Consider the following 22,981-nt stretch of genomic DNA (forward strand, 5'->3'; position numbering starts at 1 on the left):
GTAGCACGCTGTTATCAGTAAGGACTTTGTGATCAGTGTCAGAATCTATACTAACCACTAGCTAGCAACAAGGAATGCATATCTCCTCTTTGGTAGGTATAAAAACTACCTCAAAGGTCACAAATTCTAGCAGAGCTACAGAAGCAAGTGTATGAGTTGAATACAATGTGCACAACTCCACAGAACACTGTCTTGATGGTTACTGAAAATAAACATTTCATTTAACATAATTTGTTCAGAATTCATTCAAGACAAGAAGTATAACCAAACACTACACACACCATTGGCAAAGAAAACACCCCACTGAAAATAAATCAGGGAGGTACAATAATCAACAGAGAAGAAGCTGGCAATGTCCCTGTATAATATAACAGTTGCAAAAGAGAAACCAATAAGAACATCAGTATTCTCACACAACGCTGATGTACTTGTCTTAGTCTTGTTCAATTACCTTAAACAGGGCCAAAGGTTTTTAGTAATTATACAACCCTGGTCCAAGAGAGAGCTGAAAGTCACATCAGTGCTAATGCAGAGCCACATCAGAACATCATTGTACCAGGACTGTCACCTGTCCACGCACTCTCATATTGCAATACAGTTACTTATTGCTTATTTTTGGACTCAAGAAAGGCACTGGGTTGAAGATTCTGTGAGCTGAATATCTCCTCTCTCTCTGCTGGGTTGCATCATTGCCTGATGTCACTGAATAGGTAACTAACTTCATGACTGCCTGCTACAGTCAGTCAAATTGCGCCACCATGTTGGAAGCACAGCAGACATCAGCAGCAGCAAAAATTGCCAAAGATAACCACATCAACACAAAATTTTAGCTCATTATCGAAAGCTGTTGCATTTATAAAAATGTAAAACAGGCAATTTTTCAGACATGTGTACAAAAAAGATGCACCACCACTTCATCTACTGGATCAGCATGGATGGATATGCGATGACGGTTCCAAGTTTCTGATCCTCACACCTGTACCTGATTCTTCTTCCAAATATTCTGAAGATAATCAAGTGCTTATTAGAGTGATGCACATTGTGGAAACTGAAGTCCATGTTATACACCAGCTCCTCTCCTCATATGACCATTATTTAAATATATATTATTGATAGATATTGCAAAATGGTGTATTACAAAATCAAGAGGAAAGAATTCTATGCCCCGAATAATGCAAACTCTGATTTTTCAGCAGGGTGTAACAATGAAAGTAGAACGAAATGTCAATATTTCAAAATGGTCAACAATGATAAAATGTCATCAGGCAGATTCTTAAAAGGTCTGTTCTTGAGATACAGAATCCAAAAAGAAAACATTGTGAGACCCCTAAAGCCAGCTTGTCCACAGTGGCTAATGAACTAAATAGCTCCTCCTTAAGGTCACACTTATCAGCTTCCCAGCTTTTACATAGCTCAAGCAACTCAATGTATATCTGTCTGGATACTTTAAATTAAACTGCGGTTTCTACAAATGATCATCATATTTATGGCAATCTTAACTCTCATGGTTGATGGTTGTACAGTCAAATGTTATAAACAAGTCCTTTTTAAAAAAAAATCCAACTAGCTAAAAACCTTAATTTTTCTTGAATTTAAAAAAAAAGCAGCTTATTCAAAAGAGTATCACTAATATGGATAACAAAAACTCTGGAGTTTTGCATGAGCAAAAGTTTCAGGGATGAATCAAGAATATAATCCAAGATTGTTCACAAGCCTTACAAAAAGCTTGTTTTGTATTTTTTAATCTGATGTTATAACCCTTTTATGTCCCAATCCTGCAACCACTCAGAAGTTTATCTTAACACTCACAGTCAATGAGGATACAAAATCCATTATTAAACAATGCTTTTGTTCAACTTTGAGCACATGCATAAGTGTTTGTGAGAATTGAGACTTTTGATTGCAAATTCTTCAGCACTCAGATGTACCTGCACAGCAGGGGTGGGGAACCTTTTTTGGGTCAGGGGCTGCTGACTCATAGAAAAATCAGTAGGGGTCTGCACACAAGTAAGAAGCAAAGTGAGAAGCTCCTGACAGAGGGAGAAAGACACTTCCCACATTCCTCTTGCACACCAGAGCCTAATGGGGCCCAGCCCCCCCTGCCTCCCACCCTTAGGGCTGGAGCACCAGCATGGGCTCCCCAATGCTGAGCGTTGGGGGCCAGATTCAGGCTAGCCAGGGGCCTGAAGTTCCCCACCCTTGCTGTATAGCATCTAACTAACTTCTTGTGTTTTTGAAAATTATCAAAATAGTCAACATTTGTGAATGAAAATAATCGCTCAGAGAAACTGGTTTATACACTTGAAATATTTTAAGTTTCTAAACTGTCAGGGGTACATGTAACTTGTTTATTTCAGTAAATCTGTGTCCACATTTTAAGATACATACACAACACCCAATTTTAATGTATCCCAAGATATACAATATATGATGAAATAAAGAATATCAATGTGAGTCAGTACAACTAAGAGAATCATGTTAAGTGGTTCTTTTTTTAGTTATGTAAAGTGTGAAAAGCAAGTAGCATATTTACAGAACGGATCCCTAAGGGTACAAAGTTCAGGGTAGAACAAGGCATGCAGCTGCTCTAAAAAAAGCATGCTCAGATTAAAAAAATATGAAAGCAATTATTTTTGCTGTATACTATTGTACATAGATCGCTGCACTAAGCTTATATAATTAAACAAGACAAAAGGTCAGATGGTACCTAATAAACCATTTATAGCAGTAATTATAACTAAGCTGTGGCAATCTAGTACTTGATAATAAATAACTGTATAATAATTACAGGGAAAAATCTCCTGTTTTAAGTTTTTCATTTTCAATCTGTACCACCAGCATTACCAATCAAATTTCTTCTCATACACATTAGATGCACAACAAAAGGTCTGTAGTATCAGAAAATGCTAATTAATGGCTCGATCCTGCAAATCGTTACTGAAGAGGAGACTCACTGAAGTCCCCAAATGTCCAAACAACACAGTATTTGTGTCTGCACTTGAAAGATGGGAGCAAACCCAAGTATTGTGCCTCAACTGCTTAGGTCCAAAGTTACTACAGCACGGGGAAATCAAACGTTTTCATATGGTGGACTATATCCCAGAAATTGTCTCACAAATCATCTCCAGTCTATTTGTATTGTAGTGAATACAGTTTCTTTTAGGATTTTTACAAATGGCAGAGGAGGGTATCAATTGTTTACCCAGACAAATAATATTAAAAAAGTAAGGCATGCTTAGCTTCTCTTAATGCCATTAACAACTAGTCCAAGGAAAAGGAGCCAGCACCACATGCCAGCTAACTCTACATAAACCACCAGCACGTGCTCTGTAAACCCACAATAAGTCTCCAAACCGCAGACTGAAAATTGCTGCTGTAGCAGAGGTGCTCCTACTGAGAGTTTTGAATACAGTTTCTGACTGGATCAGCAAATAGTCCAGTGCCTTGTGCTAAAATACCCTGGTGCAAATCCAGAGAATTTCAGTACTGTAAATCTTTAATAACTCCACCGTGATCTAATTTAGAATGCTCGTTCAGTCCTTTGTTTTATTTACCAGAACTCTTACCAAACTGAATTAAAGTATCAGATTCTATGAAAAAAAATTAAGACAATGTAAGGTGTGCATGAGACAGAGCACTCAAAATCAGGAAATATACAAATTTTGTTAACATACAACTTTCATTCTGCCCCCAAATACACTGTGATATTGTATTGTATAATACGAGAAATCACATAAACCCTACCATAACTCACATGCCTAAAGGGACAGATTTAAGATTGGTGTCTAACTTTCACCTGAGCATTTCCTTACCTGAGCACTTGGGCAATCCTAACATCCTCTTAAGATCATTTTATTATGGGATAGCCTAGTTATGTGACTTTGTAGTTTGTCTTTAACACTGGGGAAAAGCAAAATCAGAAGGACATGGCACTACACTGGTCTCTAGCTTGCTGTCTTCTTCCAATAGTCTGTGTAAACTCCAAATCTGGAATTGTCTGCTCAGGCATCTCTGGATAACTCTAGCCTATACAACAGGTAGGGCCATTTGAAAAAAAAAAAAATCTTGTATTACCAACATAACTGCATAGATCCCTACAGTAAATCACAATTCGCATCCTTCTTCAAACCTTGTCAAGTACATAGAAGCCCTCATTGAAGTCCCTATCTCGTATCTTACAAGGCACAGGCAACTGCAGTGCCTACACAGTGCCTCTCTGATTTGAATGGCATCTGCATGGATACTATTAGTCCACCTACTCAAACTGCAGAATTAGAGTCTAAGGATACAGCTACACTGTGGTTTTTTTGGCAGAAGAAGGTATGCAAATTGCGCTGGCATTTGCACACCTTCTTCCGATTTTTTTTTCCAGGAAGAGGATTTTCCAATATTTGGTCCTTCTACACGTTTCACAAGGAATAAGGGGGCTTCCGAAAGAGTGGGGGATTCCAACACTTGGCCCCATGTACATGGGCCAAATATCAGAAAATCCTCTTCCAGGAAAAAAAAATGGAAGAAGATATGCAAACGCGAGTACAATTTGCATACCTTCTTCAAAAAAACCCAACACAGTGTAGACATGCCCTAACTTCTTGCTCATTAACAGGTGTACAGGATTTAGACCATGCAAAACTTTAGTATATTTCTCAGTATATAGATAAATTAGCCATTTGTACATGCATGACACAGACTTCCTTAGCTGTACAATTTATGATGTCAGTTAAAAAAAAAGCAGATGCAAAACATACTGCATGTTCCCTGCTTACAATTTTCTGTCAAATCAAATTAAATTCACAAGAAATCTCAAAACTACTTCTCCTGAATAAGATATATTTCCAAGTCAAAAACCAAATCACAGCCATTCAGAAAAGAGAGATGTTTTAAACAAAAATTGCAAAAACTTTTTTAAGTTGAAAAATGCCCCTTCCCCACATTATCAAAAACAGCTGAATTATTTCTGCTCTGGCTTTCAACAATAAATAATCTTCAGGCACAGATGAAGCTGGGAGAGTTTCATCCCAAAAGATGAAGCAAAATGCAGGACAATGTAGCACTTTAAAGACTAACAAGATGGTTTATTAGATGATGAGCTTTCGTGGGCCAGATCCACTTCCTCAGATCAACTAGTGGAAGAAAATAGTCACAACCATATATACCAAAGGGTACAATTAAAAAAAAAGGAAAACATATGAAAAGGACAAATCACATTTCAGAACAGGAGGGGAATGCGGGGGGGGGGGGGGGGGGCGGGAAGGAAGGAAGGTAAGTGTCTCAGACTATTGTGACTATTTTCTTCCACTATTTGATCTGAGGAAGTGGATCTGGCCCACGAAAGCTCATCATCTAATAAGCCATCTTGTTAGTCTTTAAAGTGCTACATTGTCCTGCATTTTGCTTCAGCTACCCCAGACTAACACGGCTACATTTCTATCACTATCCCAAAAGATGAAACCTCAGGAAGTTCTGCGTGACTAAAAACAGAAGGTTAGAATAAAAACTCTTACGTGACCTTGACTATAACAGTTGCTGCTGGCTCTACTAAAACTTCACTGCCTATTTAATATTTTCATATGTGATAGTGAATTAATATTCTGTAAGTGATTGAAGAAATCATATCACTAATCAAATGTGTTTCTAAAATCCATTGACACCACCGATCATTAAAAATAACTATAAATGATAGTTGAATATTAGGGAGGATAAAATTCCTGATACAAATATAATCACTGGACAGAAAGGACCAAACTTGAGTATTAAAGATACATTGGTAAGTATCTCCTTCCCCTGAAAAGACTGAGTCTTACAATACGAAACAGTTGCGTAACTATTCCAAGTTCAAAACAAAGAGGGAGCTAGCAAAAAAGCCTTGGAAAGCAGTCTCACAAAAAGGTCTCATTTAAATTCCTGGAAAGCGCAGCTTCTCTAACTATATCTATTCAGCTCTCTGAACCGGCAAGTCCTGCTAAAACACACACGCTGCCTACTGGAACCCTTCGAGTACAGCTTAGGCTGAGCCATACCACCGAGAAGCTTCCACGTATGTAGTTTCCACCCCGGAAAGGGGGTAAGCAGCAACCCTCCCCATAGAAAGTGCATGTTGCCAGTGAGTGTGTGCACAGCCCAAACTACCTCTGGGCAAGCAGGAGCTTTCTCTCGGCTCTTTACATTCGCGACCGCTACGACAGGGGGGCGGGGGAATCGGGATCGAGCTCCTAGCTGCCAGACGCGGAGCTCTTTGCTTTAATTCGGATTGGCACAGAAGCACCGCAAGGGCGAGCAAACCCCGCGGGTAACACACTTCCGACCCCCTTCAGCGCCGGGCTCCACCGCCCCGCGCCCGCCGGGGGCATCCCGCGGCTAAGGCGAGCCCCAGCAGGGCGCTGCAGGAAGGCGGCGCCCCTGCCTCCGACCTTCGCGCCTAGCCCGTCCTGGGAACACCTCGCTGCGCATCCCCCCCGGGGCTCCTCCGGGCGCCCCCCCCCTGCCAGCCTGCTCCCTCCCCCACCCCCGTGCCGCTCCCTGCCGGTGCCCGCGGCGGGGGGGTGCCGCTATTGTCTCTCGGCGCCTCGCCCAGCGCTGCCCTGCAAGCGGGGCTGCTTCTCCCCCTCCCGGCTCGGCGGCAGCCGCTTCCCTCCCGCGGCGGGCACGGGGCGAGCCCGGCGTTACCTAGCGGAGCGGCAGGGAGCTCGGGCGCGGCGGCGGCTGCAGGGCGGGGGCCCGGCGGGCTGGAGGCGCGGCGCGCTGCTGCGGGGCGGACATGCTGAGGCTGCCGCTTCTGTGCCGCCGGCTCCGCGTCCCGCACTGAGCGAGGCAGGCAGGGGCGGGCAGCAGGCTCGGCGCTGCCCGGCTCATTGTTCGGGGCAGGGCAGCTGCGGGGCGGGGCGAGGGCGGGGTCAGTGCTGGGGCCGCTGGCCCCGCCTCGGGCTCACTCGCAGCTGCTGGGGGGGCGGTAGCACGTCTCAGGCTAGGTGCGGCTCGCGGGGCTTCAGCCCTTTCCCGCCCCCCACGCGCCTGCGAGCGCCCGGAGGCAGCAGGCGCGGCTGGGAGCGGGGCCCGGCTGCAGCGAGCGTCGCTCGGTGGATGCCCCGAGGCACGTGCGCGCGGGGAGAGCTTGGGGGCGCTGAGACCCCGGCTCCAGCGAGCGGGCGGGATCCGCCACGCCACGTTTGCGGGCCCGCGCCAGTTGCCTGGCAGGTGGCTCTCGGGCATCCTCAGCAGGCAGGTCCCGCGCTCTACGCTGCCTTGTGGCTACCACCCTGGGGCTCTTCCTGCTGAACACGTGCCCTGGTGGTGCCCTGCAGCCTGGTAGGGCTGGAGGCTCCATAAGTTGATAAAGTATCTTGCAGAGTAGAAGGAGCTGCGGTGGGTGAGGGAAAGTGGGGACGTATTTTGCCCTTAGAAGAATTTTTTTTTTAAGTACAATTTAGGTGAACGCGGCTTGCATAGGACACCAGAAAGGAGGGTTGATGTGACAGTTCCACGCACGTCGACTGGAGGGCAGCACGGTAGGCAGGAGGTAAAAGGTTGGGCTTTTAAGATAACACTCCATTCATTAGGGGAAACCTTTTAAATTGTCAATGGTTTGGCTGGATTTATTATCTACATGTCTACAATTGTGCATAAAGGACTTAAATACAATGCAGTGAAACCTGTAACATCAGCCCCAGCAAGGCACATGAAAAATAAAACAAATCTTAAAATGAAGAACAAATATGCCTTTGTACTTCTGAACTTTTAACTAACCAACCCAGACTGGTTGCTTGCTGGTTTCTCAGTTAGCTCCCACAAGCAGATGTATTGAAAAGAAAGTTATTTGCAAACTAATCAACTCTAGGGCTGTACACAGAACAGTAGGTGAGGCTACTTGAACTATTCCCCTGCTTAAAGTTAAGCATCTATGTAAACCTTTGCAAAAGGAGGGGCTTATTGTGTCTATTTCTGTTGTATCTAAAATATCTAAAACAAAGTTTGAAAGAAAAAATGTCTTAAACTGTTCAAGAAAAGATAGTCAAAACAATAAGCATTAAAGTTAAATAGGAGACAACATGCTAAAATAAATTAAAATACAGAAGGTTAACACTATACAAATAAAAGTATTAAAGCAAAACATGAATCTGGGTTTAAATGAAAGAGTCAAAGTGTTGAAACAACCATCCGTACACTAAGAAAAGTGCTTAAAGATTCATAATCATTAGTATTAATCCACTTAGCATATTTACTGTTTTTGTACAAAGAGGAAGTTTGTGAAGAAAGTCAATCTAATTAATAAAACAAAATATTTTTCTTCACATAGGACAGTATGAAGTCAGCCTTTGGAAAAGTTACTTTATCTGAACTAGTGCAGTAAATTGTAGATAAAGACATGAAACATAAGGTAAATAGTTTGACTATTCTTATGCATCAGAGAAGACTGTAACAGCAAAAGAAGTCTAAGGGTACGTCTAGACTACAGGGTTTTGTCGACAGAAGTTTTGTCAACAGATACTGTCGACAAAGCTTCTGTCGACAAAGAGCGTCTAGACTACATTCAGTTCTGTCGACAAAGCAAGCTGCTTTGTCGACAAAACCCTGTAGTCTAGACACAACCCTACATGCAATAACACCTTCTGTCGACCGAACTCTGTCGACAGAAGGCGTTATGCCTCGTAAAATGAGGTTTACCGGCGTCGACAAAACTGCTGAGTTCTGTCAACGTTATGTCGACAGAACTCAGCGGTAGTGTAGACGCAGGTATAGTTTTGTCGACAAAAGTCCACTTTTGTCGACAAAACTCTGTAGTCTAGACACACCGTAAATAAAAGTGTTCTCACCAGGGATGTACTTAAGTGTTTGGCAGCTGTTGGGTAATCCTTCTAAGGCTTTATTGCTGTCTGAAAGTTATTCCCATAGTCATTCAAAAATCTAAAATTTAAATTAAATGCCAATTTTATGTATGTATTCTTTGCCTACCAAGTAGCTTTTTTTTATTTGTTGCGTCATCCTTACAAAGATACCTGGTGGTTGGTAAAATTAATCATAAGCATGTGTCATACAAAAATACAGTACAACACACATATTTCTAACTCAGTTTTCTTTAAGTTGCATTAGCAATTTGACTATATAGAAATACAGCTCCTGAGTCCTGATATGTATCTTATAATTGCAAAATGTGCTATTCTGTATAGTCATTCCATTTTTAATATTCCAAGTGAAAATTAATTTCAATTTAGAAGCAGAATAAATGGGTAGTATGAGTTAGCTAATATTACGAGAAAGCTGGTAGCACAAAGGTATTCTGCATGTGACAAAAGAACAGAACCTCACCTGAAAATGTTTCTCCCCGTCAGGAAAAGAATTCAACAATAGGGATTTAAGCTGTTTGAGCACAACTCTCAGAGGTAGGTGCTACTGATATTAAAGTCTATCTAAATGTAAAATTTATCTCTGGGAAGGCAGTTGGAGGCTGTCTGCAGATAAGGTTTGCTTTTGCCTCCAGCTTGGGTGCATTTTGCTTTTGGCTCAGCCAGTGAACGCTGAAGAATAAAGAGCTGTGGTTCTTTGCCATTGGCCTGATTCTGATTTCACTTACATTACTATAAATAAATAACTCAATGGAGTTACATTGGAGTAAAGACTCTGTGAGATTATTAGCAGATTCCTAGTGATTTCTAAACACCTGGGAGAAAGGTTTGAAGTTCAGAGAACAGCAATTGCTGGAAAGTCCAATTTTCTAATCAAGCCACATGCAAGTGGGGGCATGAGGGCTAAAGTTTCAGACTCTATATTAGAGATGTAAAATCCCATTTAATTAGTTAACCGGTTAAATGTTAAGTTTAACCACTTTACTGATTGGACTGGGGCGAGAGGAGGGGGGCGTTCAAGCCCACTGTGCGGGCTCATGGGCTGGGGGTCAGTAGCCTTGGGCGGGGCCGGGAGCGGGACTGGTTGCCCACCCCACCACACTGCCACTTCCACCACATACAATGCTGCCAACTCCCAGCTCAGGAGCCTGCACGGGCTGGGCGCTGGAAGCCCTTCTCTGCTCCCCTCTCCCACTGCCGCCCCCCACCATCCCACTCCATGCAAGACTGCAAATTCCCAGCCCTTGAGCTCACAGCATCTCTATTGAACTGGAGCAGCTCTCTGCCTGCAGTGAGTCCGGGGGCTACTTCCATATAATGGTTAACCTTTCCTGGTTAGTATTACCCATTAAGGATGATACTTCCTGGTTACCTGTTCACATCCCTATACTATATACACAGAGATAAGGACTTTTCTTTTCTGTTACTGAATTTAAGTATTGATGTAGGTGGATCTCTTGTTTTGTGCTGAATTAGTGGCACATTTATGAAGGAAATATATAACCTAATTTAGCCTAGTCTTGAAACACAGCCCCTTAAAGTTATAACACATCAGTGCACTGATAATCGAAACTGACAAGATATAGTTTATACTGAAAGCCTCTAAAGCTCTGTGAGAAATCAATCACTCCTAGCTCATGTTCTAGCAAATATAATGGGTGAAATCTGGCCCCCTTAAAGTCAAAGGGGGGTTGTCATGGACTTTAGTGAGGCTAGGATTTCACCCATAGGAACATACTAGAATTAGTCTAGCTTTGAACATATAGGGCTCAATTATGGCTGTCTCAATATGTGGGCTGGGAGCAGGGATGTGTAGGGAGGTCTTACTGCCTTGCCTTTGCATATTTTGTGAGCCACAGAGGCACTGCTACTCCTACCAATAATGCTTACTGCCCCGGAGAACATGTTCAAGTGGATTAGATCCCACTCCTGCAAACCAGCAAGCATATAAAGCTATACCTGGGAAAGTGTATGACACACCTGTTTGCCATATAGGTATAATATACCTATGTAACCTGGCAAGCATACTCCCTTAAGTACCTCTGTAGACAGCATACCTGATGCTATTCTTCAGTAGCACTGTTTTCAGCTACTTTGTCTCCTTCAGTGTGTTCCTTCCCTGTCCCACCTATAAAGAAAACCAGGTAAAAGAAACCTTAAGATGTTATATAATGTGTACCTGATAAGGTGTGTCCAAATTTTATTTTTTTCATTTTTTCTAGGTGGTGATCAGTGGAATAGCTGTAGCTCTAAGGAAAGCTGTTTCTCTGCCCTTCAAAAGCACCATGATAAAATAGTAGCAGAATGATAGGGTGGGATTCGGGTGTATAGGCAAATAAATATGTGGAGGTATACCCATCTTATAGACCTGGACAGGTCATCAAGTCCAGTCCTCTGTCCTCACAGCAGGACCAAGTACCATCTCTGACAGATTTGCCCCAGATCCCTTCAGGGATTAAACTCACAACCCTGGGTGTAACAGGCCAATGCTCAAACCACTGAGATATCCCTTGCTCAGTAATTGAAGCTTGCACTCAGGCCATATCTACACTACATAGAATAGCAACATTGCCACAGTAATTAACATAGCTGGAGCTGTGTATCTTAAGTTGACCTTCCCCTTTACTGTAGACATGCTCTCAGTGACTACAGCATCCTACCTCAAAAAAATTTGGGTGAAGGGGTGCGGCAGGAAGGATGAAGTGCTTACCGAGTTAGCAGGTGGTTGATAAAATAAGTCAGGTATGTTATTAAAAATCACTTTCAAATATATGTAAGTGAAAAACAATCTACTCCTGGGCCAGATTCTGTTGCTCACTGAAACTCATTCAGCATGAACAAGAGTAGATAGATGTAGGGTAAGTATAAAAAGAGGTTGAGAAACAGTGCCTTATCCATTGTGCTGCTGGAGGAGCTGCCCCACCTCCCTAGCTTCAGGGGCCCCCTTCTCTTTCCTGCCTTTCAATGGTGTCAACTTTGGCCCTCAGGGGCCTGGTGGTGTTTCTCAATTAGTGGTACAAGTACCCTCAGGGGTACTCAAGAGAAGTCGGGGGGGGGGGGGTACGTCAACACAGCTGACATTTGGAGAAAATGAATTTTTGTTCTAAGTTTTACAGCACTTTATTATTTTTGTACTTTTTACACTAAAACATTTCATCACCCACCCAGCTATGATTAAGTTGTTTAAACAAATGTGTTGCAATGATAGAAAAAAATTTTGTGTGCCTGAAAACTCTAGGTACTGGGGATACCTATAACGCTTTTTTTAAAAAAGGAGGTACTTATAAGTTTTTTAAAGGGGGTACTTTATAAAAAAAAAGGTTGCGAAACACTGAATTAGAGTGTCCATGCTAAATGAGGCTGATAGAGTGGATTCTAAGTACTCTTAAGTACATGATGTTTGGCTTTTTAAGTCAGTAGGATGTGGAACATATTCTGGTTTACCTAATGACATAAAAAGCCATACACTACATTTTTAAGAGTACTTAGAACCCACTCTATCAGCTTCATTTAGCATGGACACTCTATTTGACTATTCTTTTCTCATTCTTTTCTCCTTTCCCTCCCTGTCCCCTTTCTTTCTCTGCTATTTATTTAGAATTTGGACCCCTTAAACTCCATTTGTTTGAAGAGGTGGATTGTTCCAACAAAAGCTCATGACACCATCTACATTTGTGTTGGCATCTGGAGTATTTGCTCCAAATATGTCCAGCATTTCCTTTCGATTTTTGTGTGAATGAGCTCTTGGATAAAGATTTCTCTGATCTTTTTATGAGCTTTCGCCAGTACAACCCACTTCAGAAGAAGAGGTAGTACCCACGAAAGCTCATGATACCATCTACATGTTTTGTTAGTCTTTAAGATGCTGCTAGATTATTCATTGTTTTTTAAGTTTTTCCAGTTACAGTCTAATTCAGCTACCCCTCTGAAGCTTCAGATTTTTTTGTTGGTGATGCCCTGCAGCACGCCAGGAGAGAGAGGGGAGGTCGGAGGCAGCGCGACTGGCCAGGTAGATAGGGAAGGTCGGGGGCAGCGCAACTGGCCGGGAGAGATAAGGGAGGTCGAGGGCAGCGTGGCTGGCCAGGGGAGATCAAGGAGGTCGGGGGCAGCGCGGCTCCCCGTGAAGCAGCCGAGCATCTGCAGAGCGGCAGCTGACGGGGAAAATACCTTGGACCCCTCAAGGTATTTTCTGTATTATCCAACATTTCGATTATCCGGCTATCCTTCAGTCCCCTTTAGGTCAGATAATGGAGACTCAACTGTAAAATTTTTGGTAGATTTTTAGCCTTCACAACTACATGTTAGCACTAAGATTAAGTTTGACCTGAAAATTCTTTCTTTTGTTATGGTGATATACAGGGCTCGCCGAGCTGCGGCGAGCCCTCTTCGCCAGCTGCGCTGTCCAGCATTCTGTGCATGCGCAGATCGCCCGAACCCGGCTCTTCCGGGTTGTAATCTATTTGTCACGGGCGAGTAGATTACATAGTTTGTCGAGCCCTGGTGATATATATGTTTGATGTTCTTACATTGTTGAGTTTAGTAAATGCTGTGGATGTCTCTTCTGTCATTGCTATCAGCTCCTTCTGAAGTATCTATTGATCAATATGGTGCTGTGCAGCTAAGTGAACTATCTGCTTTCTTGAAATTTTTGCTGTGTAATGTGATGACATTGCTTGACATCTAGGTTTTCAGGATGTTTGTTTTAGCATAACTAGTTTTCACTCTTACATGCCTACTGTTTTTGCTAGGTTGTCTCCATAATTTTAAAGGTATCATCCAGTAGTGTAATATCACCAGTAAAGTCTAGGTTTTCTAATTATTTGCTATCTATGTTAGACCAGTGTTTGTGATGTTAATACACTTCTCATTATCTAGTCTATGGCAATGCCAAACAATTACCAAGAGCAAATACAGCCCTGTTTCATGCCAGCATCCAAAATGAACCAGTGTTATTAAGTCCTACAGAGCACTTCACATCTCTGTAAGTGGTCTTAATGATGATGGTAGTGACTTTAGCTGAGATTGCATAAGATTGAAAAATATTCCACAATATCTGTTCTGTGCAAATTGCCAATGCCTTTTGAAGAAAAAAAATCAATGAACTTCATGAAGAAACCTTTCCATTCTGTACATTCTTTTATAATAGCCCTTACTGAGACTATCTGATCTCCACATGATCTCTTGGGCCTAAATCCGCTTGTTTTTCCTCTAAGCTTTGCATCCACTGCCTCTTTCATCTTTAGCAGTATCATACCACAGAAGGATTTCTCTGTAACAGCATAATTTAACCTCTCTCCAGTTCTTACAGACAGTAACACCACCATTTTGGGGGTATTCTGACAATGATTCCATATTTCCACTGCTCAAGAGGGGTCTCTTTTTCTCAAACATCACTGAATAGTTCTGTCAGTTGTTAGAATTATGATATCAAGAGCTTTTACCACTTTTGCTGTGATTTGGCCATTTTTGCCATTATTCATGCATCTATGTTTTAATGTATTGTCACGAGTAGTACCTGATATGCACCATAAACCATACTTTGCATATACAACTATATACTCTCAGAAACTTATGATCATAAAACACACCCAGTATAATGTGCATTTTTGAGCCAACAGCTCATAGCAGTCGATTACAGCCTTTGGGACCCCAGCAGCATTAGATTCCAGAGAAAGAGACTGTAAAAGCAGTTCCTACCTTTTTTATCAGAACTTTACAGTGTAATCATTTACAGTTTGCTGACAAAGTTCTTTCATGGCTAAATCAGGAAAGAAATCTTTTATCTTCTCTTCTATTGAGTTCTCATATTGCTGAAGTCACAATAAAACTTTTGTAACAGATAAAGAAGTTACATATATAAATAAATGTTAGTTCAATAGTACATTATAATCAGAAGGGAAAAAGTAAGTGTAGATAAGGGAAGAAAGGTAAATTTTGAAATGGTGCAAGAGGTTTGCTACCAGCAATTGAACAGAAGAGACAATTTGACTCAGCACGTTTATTTTCCACTACATTTCACAGTGCAAAGATAGTACATAGTAAACAGAATTTCTCACTGGGTGGTGAAATTCACCTCTCTCCTTAACAAAGCTTAAATTCGTTGGCTTGGGGCAGGGAACAGAGGCAATTTTCGCTCTCAGTGATACTTTAGCAGCCCTTTTCAATACAAGAGAGAGAGCAAAATTCAGAAAGCCTCTGTGGAGAATGCAGGAAAAAACAATTATTTTAATGAAAATTAGGCGTAAATCAGTTTATCCAGTCACTTCTATATTGTTACCTGCTGGTCCCGGAGCAACTTTCCAGAGACATTCATTGAGAACAGTAGAATAAACAATAGACAGGGTGTGAGTCACATTGATGCCTTGGTTGCATGAACACTCAAGAATGCTCAAGGGTGCTTTGTGGAGTATGGATAGATGACTCCCTGTCTGATGACAAGGCTTCCCGGAGTGTAAAGTTGCTTGAGCAGATTGGAGCATTGCCCCGACACTTGGAATCTAGCCTAGAGCAGCCCTCTGGCATTTAAGGCATGGAACCCTTCCACCACTAATCAAATTTAGTTCAGCCACCAACATTTCCTTTAAATCCCAAACATTTGGCATTTGGATCCTCCTCTGCTTGCTGGGCCCTTTTGCTGGAATCCATGGGCAGCTCTCCTCAGGAGCTGCAGACCCCACGTGGAGGGACAAATTTCAAGCCAGTTGGGAGAGGCTTAGCTGTTCAGATGTATGAATTTGGGGGTTGATTCCCCATTGCATTACTCCCCTCTTAGAATTCCTGAGCTGTAAATCTCTGTGGTATGCCTGGGTTCAGAGATTACAAGATCAAGTGGTGAGTAAGGGGAGTGTTGTAAGAATGACTGTCAATCATACAATCTTTCTGTAAAGTAGTAGACAAATGCTTGTTATTATCTGTAATAAACCTGTCTTTTAATATTAGTATTAGCATTACAATAATAAGCAGAACCAACAGTCAGGACTGAGCCCCTACTGTGCTAGTTGCTGTACACATGAAGAGTAGACAACTGCCTTGAAAAGTCTGCAGACTAAGACTAGGTACAACAAGTGGATGTAACAAACAATTGGAGGGAGGAAGATAGTAATGTATTTATATAGACCTACCAGAAGAGCATTTTAGAAGTGATATAACAAAACAAAACAGAAAATCAAGGTAAACCTCATGTATAAGCATCATTATTTACCTAGCCACTAGCACTTTGTGGTTTCCTGTAGATATCACAATAGAAGTGGGTCTTGTGGAAGGATTAGAACAGATGTTTCACATTCATAGCCTGTGAGCCCTTTACAGCCAGAGCATGTTTGCAATCTAGCCTGGGAGTCACAGTGGCCCAGGAGGAGAGGGGGCTGTCCATCTCTGTCCCCTGCTCCTATGCCTTCCCACCACTGCCCTGCTCTCTCCCCCTGATTGCACTCCTTCCCCTGAGGCATGCAGCCTCATAGAATCAGAATCCTAGGGCTGGAAGAGACTTCAGAAGGTCATCGAGTGCAGCCCCCTGCCCAAAGCAGGACCAAACCCAACTAAACCATCCCGGCCAGGACTTTGTCAAGTTGGGACTTAAAAACCTCTAGGATGGAGATTCCACCACCTCCCTATATAACCCATTCCAGTGCTTCACCGCACTCCTAGTGAAATAGTTTTTCCTAATATCCAACCTTGAACTCCCCCATTGCAACTTGAGACCATTGCTCCTTGTTCTACCATCTGTCACTACTGAGAACAGCTTCTCTCCATCCTCTCTGAAACCTCCCTTCAGGAAGTTGAAGGCTGCTATGAAATCTCCCCTCACTCTTTTCTTCTGAAGACAAAATAAGCCCAAATCCCTCAGCCTCTTTTCATAGGTCATGTGCTCCAGCCCCCTAATCATTTTGATTGCCCTGCCCTGGACCCTCTCTAATGCATCCACTTCCTTTCTATAGTGGGGGGCCCAAAACTGGACGTAGTTCTCCAGATGTGGCCTCACCAGTGCCAAATAAAGGGGAATAATAACTTCTATAGATCTGCTGGCAATGCTCCTCCTAATGCACCCTAATACACCATTAGCCTTCCTGGCACACTGTTGACTCATATCCAGCTTCTCATCCACTATAATCCCCAGGTCCTTTTTCTGCTGAACTGCTACTTAGCCATTCGGTCCCCAGCCTGTAAGAGTGCTTGGGATTCTTCTGTCCCAAGTTCAGGACTCTGTATTTGTCCTTGCTGAACCTCCTCTGATTTCTTTTGGCCCAATCCTCCAATTTGTCTAGGTCACTCTTCACCCTATCCCTGCCCTCCAATGTATCTACCTCTCCCCCTCGCTTAGTATCATCTGCAAACTTGCTGAGGGTGCAATCCATCCCCTCATCCAGGTCATTAATAAAGATGTTGAACAAAACTGGCCCTCATGTTCCTCAATAAGCCTCATGGATTACTGGCGGGCTTTGTGTGGGGCCGCAGCAGGGGTTGGGCCCCATTTGCAGCAGGAACTGTGAGGAAGTGGAGTGCCTTAGGCAAGCGCATATGCTTTGCTTCCCCCTGGCTTCCACTGCTACAGTGAGTGCAGCTTGACCCCTGCTGCTGTGAGTTAAAGACCTCTGGATTGGATGGACAGATTTCCAGGTATAAAAAAGCATGGGGTTCTTGGGGAAGAAGTAGACAAGTGATCATCAGAGAATAGCATCAGGGTATGTCTACACTTGCAGCCTATTTCGGAATAGGGCTGCAAATGTAGGCATTTGGAATTGCAAATCAAGCCCAGGATTTAAATATCCCGCGCTTGATTTGCTTCTTCCTGGCCTGGCGCCACTTTTGAAATTTACAAACCCGGAATAACTGCCCGTGTCTACACACGGCAGTGAAACGGGCTTTCGAAATAAAGCCCTATTTCGAACTACCTGTTAAACCTCATTGCAGGAGGAATAACAGGTAGTTCGAAATAGGGCTTTATTTCGAACGCCTATTTCACTGCTGCGTGTAGACGCAGGCAGTTATTCCGGGCTTGTAAATTTCAAAATATGGCACCCGGCTGGGAAGATGCAAATCAAGCGTGGGATATTTAAATCCCGGTCTTGATTTGCAATTCTGAATGCCTACATTTGCATTCCGAACTAGGCTGCAAGTATAGACATACCCTCATTGTCAATTCTTACTGAAAGCAGATGAGAATACATTATACAGAGCCTTAAAAGTGTGGGCCAGAAGCTTGTATTTGATATGGAGCAATGGACACCCACAGAGGGATTCAAAGAAGGGGTGGTCAGAATGACAGGGCAGATACTAGCCTATTCAAAATAGTATTCAGTAGCAGAGTTTTGAAGGGATCTGAGGGGATGACATGAGTGTCAGAAAAGCTAGAGAGGAGGAGGTTGCCTACACAACAGGGAGGGTAGGGCCTACACAACAGTTTTGAGTACCGTGGATGGAATTAAACAGGTGGATTTTAGAGATGTTATGGAGGAAGAAGCAGCAAGATTTGGTTTATAGGTTTCTTCACTTAACTACATCAACTCCATCAACTATAGCTTCTGGGGCTGCGGGTAATTTGTTGGAGAAAGTTGTTTCTTTCCAAAAAAAAAAAAAAAGAAGAAGCTTATGTCAATCTCTTTCCCATCTCTTCATCTGATTCTGCTAAAGTAATTGTCTTGCATATAAGCAGCAGCCCTCAGAGGTGCATGCAAAATCAAAGAAGGTATGCAAATTTGCATCCATAGAACATATCAAATTTCTACAGAAATATAGTGTACAAAGGATCCATTCCATATGGAATATCATTAATAATGTATCCCCTCTTCATCCTGAAACTGCCAAAATTCTTCTCCTTTTTCTGTCTTCCTCTTGGATGCACTGATTCCTATTAAAATATGCAGAGAAGCAGAATTATTTTTGCTTACTCAGCAAACTATGGCTAGAACCAGTATAATTTAGCCCTAAGCTGAAAGAAAGTTTTCAAGCTTACAACAGTTGTGTTAGAATCATTAGGCCAATTTCTTCTTGGAAAAAGGAGTCTGCAAATTGCACCCTGTGTCTCCTCTGGGTCAGTTATGTTGTCAGTTGTCTTCTCTCCTGAGGGAGGGCAGGTAGCAGTACTCCTAGATGGGAAGCTGTACATTGCAGCGGGGGTCTATAGGAGCCTTCCCAACAGGCATTATCCAGCAGACGCTGTGACTCAATTTTCCAGCCAGCTTGCCCTTTTCATTTTCCATATGGCCTTGCTCACTTGTGAATTGCATTAGCTGGTTTTCGGCTCTTCTGCAGAATGATGTTGCTGGGCAATTTGTGCCATTCTGCCTTCTTCTCCTGCCTTAGGGAGTCCACGGTCTGGATTATTCAGATGTTCCAAGGCCAGAGGTGATGATTGTGATAATCTAATCTGACCTCCTGCACAGCACAGGCCGTAAGGCATCCCCACAATAATCCCTAGAGCAGAGCTTTTAGAAAAACATCCCATCTTGATTTAAAAATGGTCAGTGACCCAGAGTGACTTATTCAAATGATTAAGTCCCTCGCCATTATACATTGATACCTTAGTGTTGCAGTCTGAGTTTGTCTGGAGTCTTGCTTTGGTGCACTCCAAAGGTTGAAGGCAGCCATCATGTTTTGGATAAAGGAATATCTTGCTGTATTTGAAAAAGCAGCAGAGATGCAGAAAACACACTTTGATGCGTGTGAGTGAGAGAGAGAGAGAAAGTGTGTAATTCATTTAATTACACTTACAAAAATATTTGAAACCGCAGTTATCCTGTTGATTAAAGCTGATGTGCACCTGCATGTACTATATTTTGCAAGTGGTTTTTATTTTTTTAATAAACTTAAACTATTTTTATCACTGAAAACAAAAATGTCGAAGAGGCCCAAGCAAAAGAAACAAAAGCCAGTAAAAAAAAAAAAAGAGCAATGATAAGAAGGTGTTTTATATCCATTTCCAAACTACAGCCCAGTCCCCTTTAATAGCATAGTGGACTTAGAGTTTTGAGATGTAAGGTCAGTGTCCACTTGGCAAATTTGCTGCATATACAATGAATCCATACTTCAGTTGATGAGCCTCTGACTTTCACCAGCCAAGGGTTCTATTTAAACCCATCTCTGAAGGAAAAGGAAATGGGGGTAAGCAATGAGTGTTCAGATTGGGATGAGAGAGGCCAGATGAGCATAGCCCCCTTGTGTGGCATGAGACTTGTCGATACTAGTAGTGAAATAAAATTCCTTCTGTTAGTTTTCAATAATACTCTTTCCCTTAGGGCTCAATTAAGCAACAGCCATTCCCAGTTAAGCTCTCTGGAATTCATTCCATTATATAGCCACCAGTTTCCTTGGACTGATTACCCAACAAATGTGATCCACACCACTAAAGTTTTTTAAAATGGTGTCAGAAATAAGTTCTAATATTTCTTAATAAGCCAGTTTTTTTTTAAATTGTATCAGCAGTTCCTGGAATTTCCCATTTAATCAAAATAAGCCCTCCCTGTCTGGGCTATTAAACTAGTTCCCAACAATAAAGCAACTCATAAAGGTATGGTTCTAAAAGTCAACATCATATTTTCTGCAGCTAAGTTGAATTGTGTCTACTGTAACTCAGTGCCTAATATTTTCATTGATATTACTGACATCAGAATATAAAACACATACCGTGGCTACCATTTTAAAAAAATCAACATTTGCTAATATTTACCACACAAGGCCATTGTAGGAATAGCACTCATTTCCTGTGGAAGCAGCTGTGAAGCAGAGTAAGCTCTGTATGGTATTTCTAGGGGGCTTTTATAATTCTATTTGATATCTATATCAGATACTATATGTCTGATTTTTATTGGCAAATATTTACTCTTTAATGAAGTTCACTATATTATTGCAAATCATGGATGACAGCTAGCTATAGCTAAACAGTTTGGCTGTGTCTAGACTGCATCCCTTTTCCGTAAAAATGATGCAAATTAGACGCATGGCAATTGCAAATGAAGCGGGGATTTAAATCCCCCCTGCTTCATTTGCATAAAAATGGCTGCCGCTTTTTTCCAGCTCGGAGCTTTGCCGGAAAAAAGCGCCAGTCTAGACGCGGCTCTTTCAGAAAATAAAGCCTTTTCCTAAAGATCCCATATTCCTTATTTTAAGAGGAATAAGGGATCTTTTGGAAAAGGCTTTATTTTCCGAAAGATCCGCGTCTATACTGGCGCTTTTTTCCGGCAAAGCTCCAAGCCGGAAAAAAGCAGCAGCCATTTTTATGCAAATGAAGAGGGGGGGGCGATATAAATCCCCGCTTCTTTTGCAATTGCGATGTGTCTAATTTGCATCCCTTTTACGGAAAAGGGATGCAGTCTAGACACGGCCAAGGGAAAATCTATCACCATGTCATTAATACAATTTATATGTATATATTAATGACTAATATATGAAGCCTCATATTTGTTGCACAGTATTTCAATTAGATAACATTTATTCATTTGATTAGTTAGATTTTGGAATATGGGTGCTATACCTTAGGATGACAGCACACACCAGATGGATTTTGGAGAGTTATATATATCAATCTGAGAATTTTTGTAGGGTTCCTGCTCTATGCAATTAAACACCACGTTCACTGAAGCCTACCCCATCTGAACTTAGGTAAGGGAAGAGGAAGGCAGTGCACATTAAAACAGCATGAGTGAGATTTGAAACAAATGACGCAAGTGTTAAGGTGCATGGAAGTTAGTCTCTCTTGCAGGAGGTGCAAAGTATTCCCCTTCTAAGCAAGCAAGAGGAAGGTGATTGCTTAGGAGAGGGTATATGTTTAGACTTTTCTTTACCATTGTAGCAGTATCTAAGGCTGGGGTGGGCAATAATTTTTTGCCAGAGGACATTTCAAAAATTTCTGAAGTGGCCCCAGGCTGCGCCAGACGGGGCGGGGCCTTGAGCAGAAAGGGAGGAGCCAGGATACTTTTGGGTTCCCCACCACTAGACCATGATTGGTCCGGGGGTGGGAAAGTGCTTTTGCTCCCTTTCCCATAGGTGCCCATGCCCCTGGCTGGGAGGAGACTTCCCACGCTTCCCTGCCCCCAAGCCAGGGAGCTAGTATATAGACCTCTCTGAAGCATACAAGTAGTATAGAGAACTCCACCCAGACAGTCTGACTGCTGCTTTTACCTCTCAGCTTTTACCACCATGAAAGGTGCACAGGCCTTCTGCGCCTGGGTGAATTCCACCCTCTGTCCATTTTATATTAGTGTCTTGAGGGATATGCTTGTAATTACTCTCTGCTTCTCCAGAAGCTACCCTTTCAGTGCCAAGAGCTTTCTGAAGCATCCTGGCACTGCCAGCTTGCTTTACAGTTTGTTCCTGACAAGGAGACAAATCTTTGTAGCCACCAATGGAAAAAATATGCTCAAATCTTAATAAGATGTTAGAGACCATTATTTGAGAAGTATTACTTTTATTTTTCTTGCGCTTAAAAGGAAATTTTGTTATTTCAGCTGGTGGCAGTTGTGGTTTTTATATAGGAATCTCCCATCTCTGAAAAGCTTCATTTAGTGAAGCAGAGTAAGGTGCCAGAGAAATGAGAAAGGAGATGAATATCTAACTTAAAAAAAAAGGGGACACTGAAGAAAAATGTTTGGAACCAAACTGCTCTCAGTTACAACACAGTGGCACCCAGGCCACTGAAAGCAAAGTTTGCCCTTTGATTTGACAGAGAACTTGGTGCATTTATGGCAACGTCTGAGTTGAATATTGTGTCCCTTTTAGTGCAATTGGAATAGCATACTACTCTTCTTACTCTCTGGTTTTTCATCTCATCCAACATCCACAACTCAGATTTCTGCTGTGATTCTATAAAGTCAGTTTACTGTACAACACAAAATGAAAGTCAAGTTAATTTCGCGCTCTGCCCGCCTCAGTCTGATTAGCGCAAATTAGATTTGTGCTAATAAGACAGAATGTGTGACCACAAAGTGGAAATCCATGGGTTCTCGCTGACTGCTGGGGAAAATACAATTTCTTGCTATTTGAGAAACACTCAAGAAACATCAAAATATTTTTATCTCAATATTGAGGATTTAACAAGACATTCTCAACATGCAACATTAGATTGGGGCATCCCTGTTCTCCTAAAGTGGGGGAAAGAGCGGGTCCACTGGGAAATTGAGGCATAATACATATTTAACATGATAGCA

At 42.2% G+C, this 22,981-nt stretch overlaps 1 protein-coding gene across 4 annotated transcripts in view; it reads right to left on the minus strand.

Annotated features, from left to right (window-relative positions):
- The window catches only part of ST6GAL2 (ST6 beta-galactoside alpha-2,6-sialyltransferase 2), a 316,318-nt gene that overhangs the window by 69,647 nt on the left and 223,690 nt on the right, over positions 1-22,981 (minus strand). For 2 of the 4 annotated variants that reach the window (XM_075917819.2, XM_075917803.2), the window contains exon 1: positions 6,667-6,860. The exons of 1 other annotated variant lie outside the window; for it this stretch is intronic. The gene's annotated coding sequence lies outside the window, so the exon portion shown is untranslated. Of the gene's footprint in view, positions 1-6,666; positions 6,861-22,981 lie in introns of those variants that run through there. One more of the 4 variants, XM_075917829.2, reaches the window with a different exon arrangement.

Source organism: Pelodiscus sinensis, chromosome 1 (assembly GCF_052426305.1).
Source record: "Pelodiscus sinensis isolate ZL-2025 chromosome 1, ASM5242630v1, whole genome shotgun sequence".
Classification (NCBI taxonomy): domain Eukaryota; kingdom Metazoa; phylum Chordata; order Testudines; family Trionychidae; genus Pelodiscus; species Pelodiscus sinensis.